Here is an 11,794-nt window from a genome sequence, read left to right as displayed (position 1 = left end):
CGTTTGGGGGGGAAAAAGGGAGAAGGGGGAAGAGGAGGGAGAGGGGGGGAAAAGGGGACGTTTGGAAAAAAACCAAAAAAAGGGGGGAGGGAAGGAAGGGGTTTTAGGGAAAAAGGGAAGGGAGAAAAATTATGAAAAAAAAAAGGGGGAAAGGGGAAAAAGGGGGGGAGGAAAATGAGAAAAAAGTTAGAAGGTGGGGGGAAAAAACGTGAAAAGGACTGTTTTTTTTACAATTCCTTTATGCCTGATGAAAACTGAAATTATTTAAAGGGCATCAGTTTTCCCAAAACGAGTGTAAGTCGTTTTTAAATTGATTTTCCATGCCAAAAATATCTCTCCGCACCCGCTCTCTTTTCTCTCTCTCAGTCTCTCTTTCTTTGTCTGTCTGTCTGTCTGTATCTCTCTTTCCCCTCTTTTCTATTCTATATTATTAATACATAGATAGATAAAATAGATAGATATATAGATAATAATAATTTTTGATACAGATATATAAAAATTTAGATAGATTAGTTTATAATACTATATATACTTAATATCATTATCTTCTCTCTCTCTTTTCTTTTCTTTTCTCTTTCCTCCTCTTTTCTCTCTCTTCTCTCTTTTTTTCTCTCTCTTCTATCTTCGTCCCCCTGTTTTTATTTTATATTCTCTATTTTTATATATAATATATTAATATATTATATTATTAATTAATATATATATATTTATATTATATAGTTATATGTATATGTTGTGTGTTTGTGTGTTGTGTGTGGTTTGTGTGTGTTGTGTTTTGTTGTTTGTGTGTTTGTTGTGTGTTGTTTTGTGTGTTGTGTTGTTTGTATAGTTTTTTTTTTTGTGGTGTTTCTCATATATATATATTATATATATTTTAAAATATATTATTAGAAAAATTTTTATTTTTTATTTTTATATATTTTTTAATCACACCAAACCCCACACACCTTTTTTTAACTCACATATGGAACACGGTTTTTTCCCCAAAATAAAAACTAGAAAATTTGCAAAATATATAAAAAAAAGATATAAAAACTCCCTTTGACAATAGGCGAGTGGAAAGATAATTTCAGTTTGATTATCCTAAAAGCATTAATTATTGTATAATTCCTGGAACAATCTAGGCACAATTATGAACATCAAAGATCCTTTGGAAGATGACAATTTTTCACTGACGAGCCCATCATATATAAGGTAGTTTTTAAATAAAAAAAAACTAAATAAGAATTAGCAAATAAATAATCCTACTATATATAGAACAAAAGAAGGTTCCAATCACTTATAAAAGCAACGTGATTCACAGTCCGGTATAAACGCGGAGACGTGAGACAGAAAATGTATACAGTTTTTAATTGGTAAATACTGAATTAATCGTCCCGTGTTTATACAGCAGCCTTCGTTAGTGTCTCATTCGGAAATAATTGAATAAATAATGTGGAATTATGATATCAACTCTTTTATTTTTTTACGAAAGTGTTAATGACTGAACATAAATCTTTGTTTTTGAAAATGTACGATTCGCGAGTGAAGACCCAAAACGCATGCATTTTCATTTTATTGTTGAGGGGGTACTAACTCTACACCAGGAAGTTTGTTTGATGATAAAATTTATTCTTGGTATTGTCAATATCAGCTTTAATTAGCCCGTAAATCTCTTTTAAAATTTGATCCATTAAAACAAAAATAATATCGTCACAGTCACGCTGTAGCGGTAAAATTGTCAGAAACTTCCCGAATCAGCAAAACAGGGCCCCTGTTATGCCCGAGGCCAGTCACTAGTAAGAATAAAATATGGAGAAAGTGGACCGGGGGCCCTCAGCGCCGCCACTCCGCCACCTCGTTCCCATCCCTCAAAAGTCGCCCGTTGATTGATGACGTCATAACACAAACCTACGCCAAAAAAGCCAATTCTCTTCCCATTACTAAGGTTCCAACCCATTACTATCTCGTGGTGTGGGCTGTGGTGATGTATTTTCACCTCTTGGTGTCATTATCAATTCTTTTTTTTATTTTTAATAGTGTTAGATGATTATCGAAGAGGTTGGATAATATATTTTCTTAGTGACGCTGAGATGCCGTCTCGTCCCCGATAACGAGATATATGCATATGATTAACTCTTCTAGAATAATTTTTGTTATATTAGGACTACGTAATTACTCAATATGACGCATCTCTTAGGCTTGCTTTTTTTTTTTTTGAGTTTGAGATCCTTCAGGTAAAAATTAATTAATTAGCGTTTGTTCACATATTCATATACAATAATCCATACTTTTGATTTCACAATACTCACTTTTATATATACGTGTAGCGACATCTATGTGCGTATAGAGTTAGGACTTAAAAATATACTCTACTTGAACACCATCGAATATCGACTTTCGTTTTGCTTGTCGCTTCATCTCTCGCACCATATCTGCTAGTCCATATACTTTTGTCTAATGCACATTCACGGTAGCACTCTGTAGGTATACGTGCATACTGGGTGATGATCATTCAGCAGAAATATTTCTTTAAGGCACATCGCATTATGGATCGGCAGACGCAATAATTATCTCCTTTTTGCTCACACACACACTGATACACACACACACACACACACACACACACACCACACACGCACGCACACACACACACACACACACACACACACACACACACACACATACACACATACACAAACACACACGCGCGCAAGACCACATACACACAAGTAAGAAAAATAAAAAAATAATAAAATCAAATATTAATGATAATAATGAAATACACACAGACTAAGTTTATTAGAACTTGGTGTAACAGCACGCAGCTCCTCCCGGATCTCCTTATCGAAATCTAATTTTATCAACGTAGAAGAATGCTTTGTCAAGTCCCTTCCTTTACATGGCGCTGTGTTCCTTTCGAGTCTCAACGCTTTTCATTACAATGTTGACAAGAACGAGTCTGTTACTCTAAGAGCCTTTTAAAAATAATTTCTATAATTTATGTACTATGTCTGTGCAGTAATATATAGTTCGCAAAAATAAATAAGTAAATAATAAAAAAGATTATAATAATGATGACGATGATGATAAATAAATAAATGTTTTACTTGACAGCATTTAAAGTATTGGTTAACTTAAGGTATTTACTGGCATTCATGGAAACAAGACTGTTGGTCATTAGTTATAAGAGGGAATCCGTATCGTTGTGTTGTGTCTCGGTACAGTTCTAATTATAAAACTAAAATTGAAAATGTCACTTTCCACAGACTCTCGAAAGACAAAAGAGGAAGAAAAATGTGGTTTTACGCATACAAAAAAAAGGAACCCTCTATATGCATTCGTATGTTGATCGTGATGTGCACAGAAATTTCTTGTTTTCTGTCACAACCTGGTGTATGTATGTTTTATTTTATTGCGTTCATTAAGAAATTAACATAAATAAAAATATAAACGATTCAACACGCAAGTGTGTGTTCGTGTGTGCTTGCGACTACGTTTTACGTTTTCATTTTATATCTGGATAAAGCTGGGAATATAAATAGGGGGCAACAGGGGGGGGGGGGGGACTTAAATAAACCTAAAAACACGCCCACACGCCCACCCAGGGGGGGAGGACCCCCACCACCGTGTGTGGGGTCGTGTGTGTTTTGTGGTGGTGTGTGTTGTGTGTGTGTTGTTTTGTTGTGTGTTTGTTGTGTGTGTTTGGTTTTGTGGGGGTGTTGTTTGTTTTGGTGGGTGGGTTGTTGTGTGTGGTGTGTGTTGTGTGTAGTGTTGGTGGTGTTTTTGCGCTGGTTATGTCTATATGTTTGAATGTTTGAGGTGGGGGAGAAGGTTTCCTGTTACTTAAGATTTATACTGTAAAGTATGCAAAAAAAAAAACACGTGGTTTTAAAAGTTTAAAAAAAACAACAAGGCCGGCCAGGCGTCTTGGATTGCCGGGGCCCAGAACTTTTCTTAAAAAAAAAAAAACAAAAGGCCAGAAAAAGAAAATCAAGAAATCTGAAAATTTTAATTCAGGGGGCTTCTGGCGGCCTGGGAATGGGCAAGTGAAGTTGATTATTTCTTGGGGGGTGCCAAGGGTACAAAGCGGGGATATGAATGGAGGTTGGTTTATCGTTGTGGGGTGTGTGGTAGAAACCCGAAAAAACGGTAGTGATTGGTTGGTTTTTTCTTTTCACCGGTTGGCAATGCTCATTAACAGGTAACAACAGGATTAATCAGGGGACGCCGGACGGGTTTTCTTCACCCACGCTTTTCCTTGGAGTTCTGACTACCTTTTTAATTTGGGGGGCCTATAATTTATGACAGGGATTTTTTACGTTTGAATGAAAATGAATGGTGAAAGATGTCTAAACTGACACTTAAGTTTGGGGCGTCTATGCCAGGGCCCACATGTAAAGGATGGTAAAGGCTAGTTATTTGCTTAGGGGGGGAAGTTTGAAATAATGCTAAATTTGAAACTAAATAAAATTAAATCCCCAGGCCTTTGGTAAAGATTACTAAAAGCAAAACAATTTTTAAAATAGGGGCAGTAACGATTAAATATTTCAAGAGGAAATAAAGAATACATAAAAAAATGGTGGGAAAATTGGCCTGATTTGTTTTTCTTGTTTTCTAAATTGGGTGGTTTGCGTTTGCGAAGGCGGTATGGGTATTTATGTTAAAAATTACAACATTTCCTGGGCTAAAAAAAGAAAAGAAAAAAGGGGGGCGCCCGAAAAGAAAAAAAAAAAAAAAAACAAAAAAAAAGGTTTTCCCTGTAAAAAAAACACCCAAAAGTGAAACACAGAAAAAAACAAAAAAAGGCCCGAGGGAAAAAAATCAGGGGGGGGGGGGGGACAATTTTTAAAAAATCTTCACCCTCACCAGGCAGGGAAAAGGAAGCCAGGGGGACCTTCATTTCCCAAACCTAATCTTTTTGTTTTCCAATACTCACTTTGTTGCTGGGTTTTTTTTTAAAATTTTTTGTAAAAAAAAAGGACCTAATTACAAACATGTTTATGTTACAACCCCCACCCCAACCCCGAGGTCGCGGGGCCCCGGGGGCAAGCAACAGGCGGGTAAGTGAAAGAGCGGCCAAAAGGCCAAATTCAAGGCTATAAGTACATAAAACCAATCTTTTAGTGACGTTGCTCTTTCAAAGGACTAAAGGGCTACGGAAAAAAGGCGGGACCTAAACAAGCAGGGGGAAAAAAAGGGGGGAGCGGAAAGGGAGGCTGTAAAAGGGGGGCACCTCTTTTGGGGAGGGGTTTTAAGGGGGCGGATATAATTTTGCAGGAGGGGCAAAGCGAAAGCTTTTGATGGTTTTCTCTGTTAGTGGTAATGGGTGACAAAAAGGGGATTAAATTTAGAATCCAATTTGCACAATTGTGCGACCCGGATCGTTTTTTTCTTTACCTGCGGGTTTGAATGGTGAAAGTTTGCCAGAAGGCGCTGAACCCAACTTTTTTTTTGTCTTTCTCAATTTTCATGGCTTGAATTCTTAGGGGTCTTTACTTGGCAGTTTCGGGGCAAACATTGGGGCGCGTGTAAGGGTTTAAAAAATTATAAATTAAGGAAATGTAATTTCACTTTCTTTTCCCTATTCAAATAGGAGCTAACCAAATGAGGTTTTAACCCTATTTTCCATTGCCGTTTATTAAAAAAAAAAACTCTGGGGCAAACCCTAATAAGGTCGCTAAATTAGGTAATTTTGTTGGAAGGGAGGAAACAAAACTGCGTTTGGTGTTAGGGCCGCCATTTTTCTTAGCAACTGGAAAATGATCTTTTAAAACTTGTGCAAATTTACAAATCAGGTTTTTAGGCCTGCGGGGAAAACATTAAACCCAAGGATAAATACGACTAGACAGCTATAACACATTTAAGACCAATAATTGACAGGAGTAAGTTGTTTGGGGAGTAATGACGGGAAAAAATCTTTTAGAGGTAGGGCAAACAAAAAAAACGCGCCTTTCCCACCATCTTTCCATTTTTCCATTTGCCGTTCCCACGGAGGGAAAAGAGGCTCCGTGCCAAAAACAATTCTTGGCCTTGGAAAAAAAAAACAAAGCTACCGTATTACATGGGGGTTACGCTTTGTTTGCCTTTTAATGGGTGGAAAAAATTCGTAAAAAAATCGTTTTCTTGTGGCGAAAAATGAGGGGCTTTTTGGGAGCCAATTCTGTGGTTTTTTTGCTTGCTTTCTAATATAAACTTCCCAAGGACTTTTTTTCTAGGTGTTGGTCTTTCATTTGTTTACTTCTTCATAAATAATTTAATCTCCTGAAATTAATGAGGCCCTCATTATATTCTTCTTCTCCTAACTTGGTTTTTTTCCATTGGTTTTTTCAGTTTTTTCTCTTTTGTTTTTTTCATTCGTGTTTTTTTTCATTCTTTTTTTCGGCTTCTTCTTAATTTCTTAATAAAACACCTCTTAGGTTTTTCTATAAATATTTCCAGTTTTTTTTTTTGCTTGCCTTTTCATCCCAACTTTTCATTCCCCTCAAGGTTCACTTAAAAAACTTAAAAAAAAAAATTGGATTTCTTTGGGTCTTTTTTCGTAGTCCGCTTAAAATTGTTATTTCAAGTAAGGACAACCCTTTTGTTTATGTTCATTTTTCCTGCATACTTTTCAGCAGTTTCACATTTTTCCCCGGGGCTTTTCCCTTTCTCTGGAGTTTAACAAATTGTCTCTGTTCCTTGGCTCGTCCCACTCTTTTGCTAACTTTAGCAGTTTTTTTGCCCCCATGTTTTTCATTAATCTTTCGACTCTCATCTTTAACTTAAAAAAAAAAAAAAAACAACATTTTTTCCCATTCTTTACTCTGTTTCCATTTCTATTTTCGTCTCATGTTCCTAAACCTCCCTTTCCTCCTTTTGGGGACTGGCTTGCGGTATTTTCTCATTTCATTTCACTAAAGGTTCAAATTTTTCTCTTTAAATGGTTCTGTGGCATATCATCTTTTGCCATTTGGCGTTTCTCATATTTTACTCCATTCTCACTCCACTCCTTCTTTCTATATGTCCTAAACTTCCGGAACCTTTCAGCTTTTTCTATTTTTCTCAGTTTTCTTTTGTTTCTTTACTTTCGGTATGAAAAAGGGCGTACTGCTATGCTAACACCAAAAAAAAGGGCAACATATAAAAAAAAAGAAAAAGAACATATAAATTTTTCCATGTTCTCAATTTATACGAAATTTTTCCAATATCAGAGATGAAAGGCCATATATCAGGGGTTCTTCAATTCCTTATTTCGACGTTTCATTAAATTTCCCCAGCCTTAAATTTTTTAATTTTGGGGGAATTTATCTGTAATATTTACGGGGGGAACATTCATTGATCAATCCATGTTTAAACCGGGTTTCCCAAGTTGCGTTTTTTAATTTAATCTGTTTTTGGATGTTTTTTTTTTGCTTTGGTAAAATGACTAAAATGTTGCTAAATTTAATATAAGTTTAATGGATATTTCTTTGAAGGCAACATTATTCCAATTTAAAATCATTATTAATTGTAAATGTGTATTAAATATTAAACTACTTACAAAAAAAAAAAAAAAACTATTTACTAACCCACTTACTACCTTCTACTACTGTTTCTATGCTGCTACCTGTTTTGGCCCCAATTGGTTGGTTAATTTAATTATTATTATCAAAATTATTATTACTTATATTTAATTATTATTATTATATATTATTATTTTTATTTATTATTTATTAGTAAATAATTATTATCAATTAATCATTATCATTATTACTTTATTAATTATATTATATCAATTATTATTTATATTTAAAAAACTATTGCTATTAACTCTTTTTACTATTACTATTATTATTCATTGTATGCTTCTCATAATTTATTTTTATTATTATTATTATTATTATTATTATTTACTTATTATTAATTATTATTATTATTTATTATTATTATTTAATCAAGTAATTAATTATTTTGAATTATTGAAAATTATGATTGATAAATGATTATTATTATTTATATCATATCATTATTATTATTATTACTAACTACTACTTACTACTAATAAACTATTACTATTTTTTACTATTGTGTTATTATTTATATTATTTATTATTATTATTATATTACTTATTATTTTTTTAATTTTCAAATCAATTTAATTTTTATTATTTATTTGATTATTTTATTATTTTATGATTATTCATTATTCTTATTTATTATTGTTGTTGTTGTTGTTTGGTTGTGTTTTTGTGGTCCAATTTTATCTTTTCTTTTACCATTTAATATTTTTAATTATTGATTAATATTTACATAATTTAAAAAAATTTTATTTTTTATCATAAAAATTAAAAAAAGTAGTAAGTAGGAAGTAGTTAGTAGGGTTTAGTATCATCATCAATCAAAAAGCCTTTATTATTTATCCCCTCAATCATTTCTTCTTTTCTTAATTTCATCCGGGGTTTCTATTGTCAATTATTATATACATTTTTTTACTATTTTTTTCTTTTGTCATTATCCATTATCTTTATTATCCTATCCATTATTATTATTTATTATTTATTATTTTAAATTTTATTTAATTATCCATTGTTTTTAATTATTATATTATTTTTACTATTAAATTATTATCAATCATCATTGCTTAGTATTGTTATTAAAAATTTATTTCTTGGATTATTGATTCAGATCATTATTATCTATAATTATTTATTTCAATTTATTATTATGGGATTTTATTATGTATCTTTATATCATATTATTATTAACCATTTGCTTAGTATTAACAATCAATATTATTGCCTTATTTATTAATCTAACTCATCCGTTATAAATCACCATTATCGTTTCACATTTACTTGGCCAAATCAAATTCAATTACACCAAAACTTTTCTGTCTTAATACAGAGTAGCTGGTAAAGGTTTGATGTGATAAATTACTTTCTTTTATTATTCCATGCTACTTACCATTTCCCACTGTAAAAAACTTCGCGTGTGTTAATTTCGATTATATTAAAATTTTCTTTCTGGTTCCTTGCATAAATTTATGGAATGGTTCTTTTAAAAAAGGGGACCAATTAATTTTCTTGCTAAAACATTCATTTTGAAAATCCTTGAATTATTAAACTTGCATTCAGCAAAGGGGGGGAATTTACCACTGTTTTTTAATATTTTGTGGGATTTTCAAAATTCTTTTTTTTTCCTTCTTTTTGTATTTTCCCTCTTCCATTTTTCTCCTCTCTTTTCTTTTCACGTAATTAGGGAAAAATAAGGCCAAATAGTAAAAATAAAAAAAAAAACCATTTTCGGATACATTTTTCGGGGCCGGCCCCACACCCCCCTCCACTAAACACTCCCAACAGGAAAAAACAGGACGGGCAGGAAAAAGTTCCACCCACCAACGGAAGGTTTTTTTTCGGTTAAAACCCTGTTTTGGCCATTATGTGGTGGGGAACCCACTGAATTCTCTTCATTTCATAGGCCCTACCTGAAAAAAAAAAAAAAAAAAAAAAAAAACAAACCCCCAACCCGCACAGGAAAATTTTCCAAAGAGCTACGGGACGCCGTTCGTTTACTGTGGAATGCCCATTTTTCTTGGATTCCCCCCTTATCGTTGGGCCGAAAGGACCATGTGGGGAAATGTTTTTTACAGTTGGGTTTTACACTTATTTGGTCACTGTGAAAAAAAAAAAGAACAAAAATAATATGGAGGTTTCGGTTTAATGTCACGTCTAATAAATTTGAACCAAACACCCTTGAAGAAAAAAACTTGTTTATTTTAGGCGCTCCAAATTATTGAAGCGGTTTTTCGGGGGGGGGACAGGGTTGTTTTTGTGGCCAAGGTTTTTGATTTGTGCTGCGGGGTCCAAAAAAAAACCCCGGCCCCCTTTACACGGTTGCCAGGGGGGGGGGGCCCCTGGACTGACAAGGGGGGGAAAAAGGAGAAGTAGGGGGGAGGGGGGTTGGGGGCGGAAAGTTTAGGGGGTGGGGGGCGGAGGGGAGAGTGGGGGGGAATCTCTCGGGGTTTTAAGGGGGAACGAAGGGGAAGGGTCTTTGAAGGCCCATGAGTGGGGTGGGCTTGAACAATTCACAGCCCACCACACCCCCACGGGACGGGGGCCCATTGTTTAAAAAAAACCCAAGTAGTGATTACCACGAGGTTCTGGCGGGAAAATTAGGGTTGTACCCTCAGTAACCCCCCCTTCCTCCCCCAGTCCCTCTTCCACATTCTCCCTCTTCCTTCTCCCTCTCCCTCTCCACCTCCTTTTCCCCCTACTCCCTATCCAGATCTCCCCCCCCCCCCTTCCCTCTTCCTTTTCCACCCCCTTCCCTCCCATTTTCCCAAATTCTTTTCCCACCTTTCTTCCCCCCTTCTCCTATCCCCTCCCCCTTGGGGACACCACCACCCCTTCCCTTTATTTTGGCTTGACTACCAGGCCCATGATGGTGGGGCCATTGATGGGGACCAGTTTAAACTACCCCCACCTGTGGCCCATGAAAAGGAAGGACGGCGGTGCGGATCGGCTGAGATTCGGCTGAAGGAAAGGCAGGGGCTTCAGGGAGAAAAAAAAAAAAAGCAGGATTTAAGGGGCGTTATATTGGGGAATTGGGGCTGAAGGGTGTGAGAGATTTGGTGGAGTTAGGGGATGGCGAGGGGCGGCTGCGGGAGGAAATTAAGGGAAAGAACACTAAGGGGGCAGCGCCCATATTTATTGACTCGAAAAAAGGCCAGATTTTTTTATGAGGGAAGGGTTTTTTAGGAGTAGAGACTAAAAAAAAAAAAAAAAAAATATCGGGAAAATGGTGATAGTGTCAAAAAAACGGATTAATAAAAAACAAACGAATTCAACGGGGTTAAATACCAGGAGGGGCGGGGGCTTTGCTTAAATGGATTACAATAAAAAAAAAAAGTATGGGGCCGCTGAAGGGGGGGGGTGACTGATTGGGGAAATAGTTAGTTAAACAAGTTCTAACCTTGGATTTATAAAAAAAAAAGAAAACACTGGAAAAAAAACTAAAAGGATTCCTTGGAAAAAACAAAGGGCCGTATTCTTGTTTTCATGGGTGTTTTTTGAGGGCAAGGCCGCCCCGCCCGACGGAGAAAAAAAATTAATTTCAGAGCAATTTTTTTAACTCCCTGGACCTTGCTTTGGAAAAACCAAAAAAAACAGGTCTTCCTGCAGAGCGCGCACTCCATATTGACTCTTTTGTCCATGGTCTTTTATTTAGGCTAGATTAAAAGAATTAGACAGGTGTGCACATTGGTATGAACTAATTTAGGTTTTTTTTTTTTTTTCTGAAACACATATTTTGAAAAAATTAATTTAATCCAAGTCTATACATTTAAATAACACGTACATAATTATATATAGGCTTGGTTTTACAGCCAAAAAATCCAAACAAAAAATAAACATTCTAGGATTAATCTCCATCACCCCCTCCCGAAAAAAAAAAAAAACCAAAATTGGGGGAAAACATCGGACCCGCGATTAATTGATTAAGGCCCCAAGGGTTAACAAAGCAAAGAAAAAATAGTATTTTCAGATAATTGGAGCGAGAAGAATATTAAAAAAAGGGGGGAGGCTTTTAATCTTTCCCACAAAAAAACAACACCTTCAATGCGTTTTTTCTTTTCGGCATTCATTTGGCGTTGAAAGGGGGGGGACAAAATAGCAAAAGACAAAAAAAGTCGCAGTGGGAAAAAAAAAAAAAAAAAAACGGAGGAGCGGGACAGAGGCGAAGGAGTGAAAGCCTTGCCGATGGTCAGAGGGGTAACGGGCAGTCAGGGGCTGTTTGGGGGTTAGGCCCGACGTTGGAGGGTTTGCAAGGTTTTTTCGTGGGGGGAAGGCTAAAAAGG

This window comes from Penaeus monodon, chromosome 9 (genome assembly GCF_015228065.2).
Source record: "Penaeus monodon isolate SGIC_2016 chromosome 9, NSTDA_Pmon_1, whole genome shotgun sequence".
Taxonomy (NCBI): Eukaryota; Metazoa; Arthropoda; class Malacostraca; order Decapoda; family Penaeidae; genus Penaeus; species Penaeus monodon.
The sequence above is the reverse complement of the archived record's forward strand: the minus strand, read 5'-3'. Positions refer to the sequence as shown.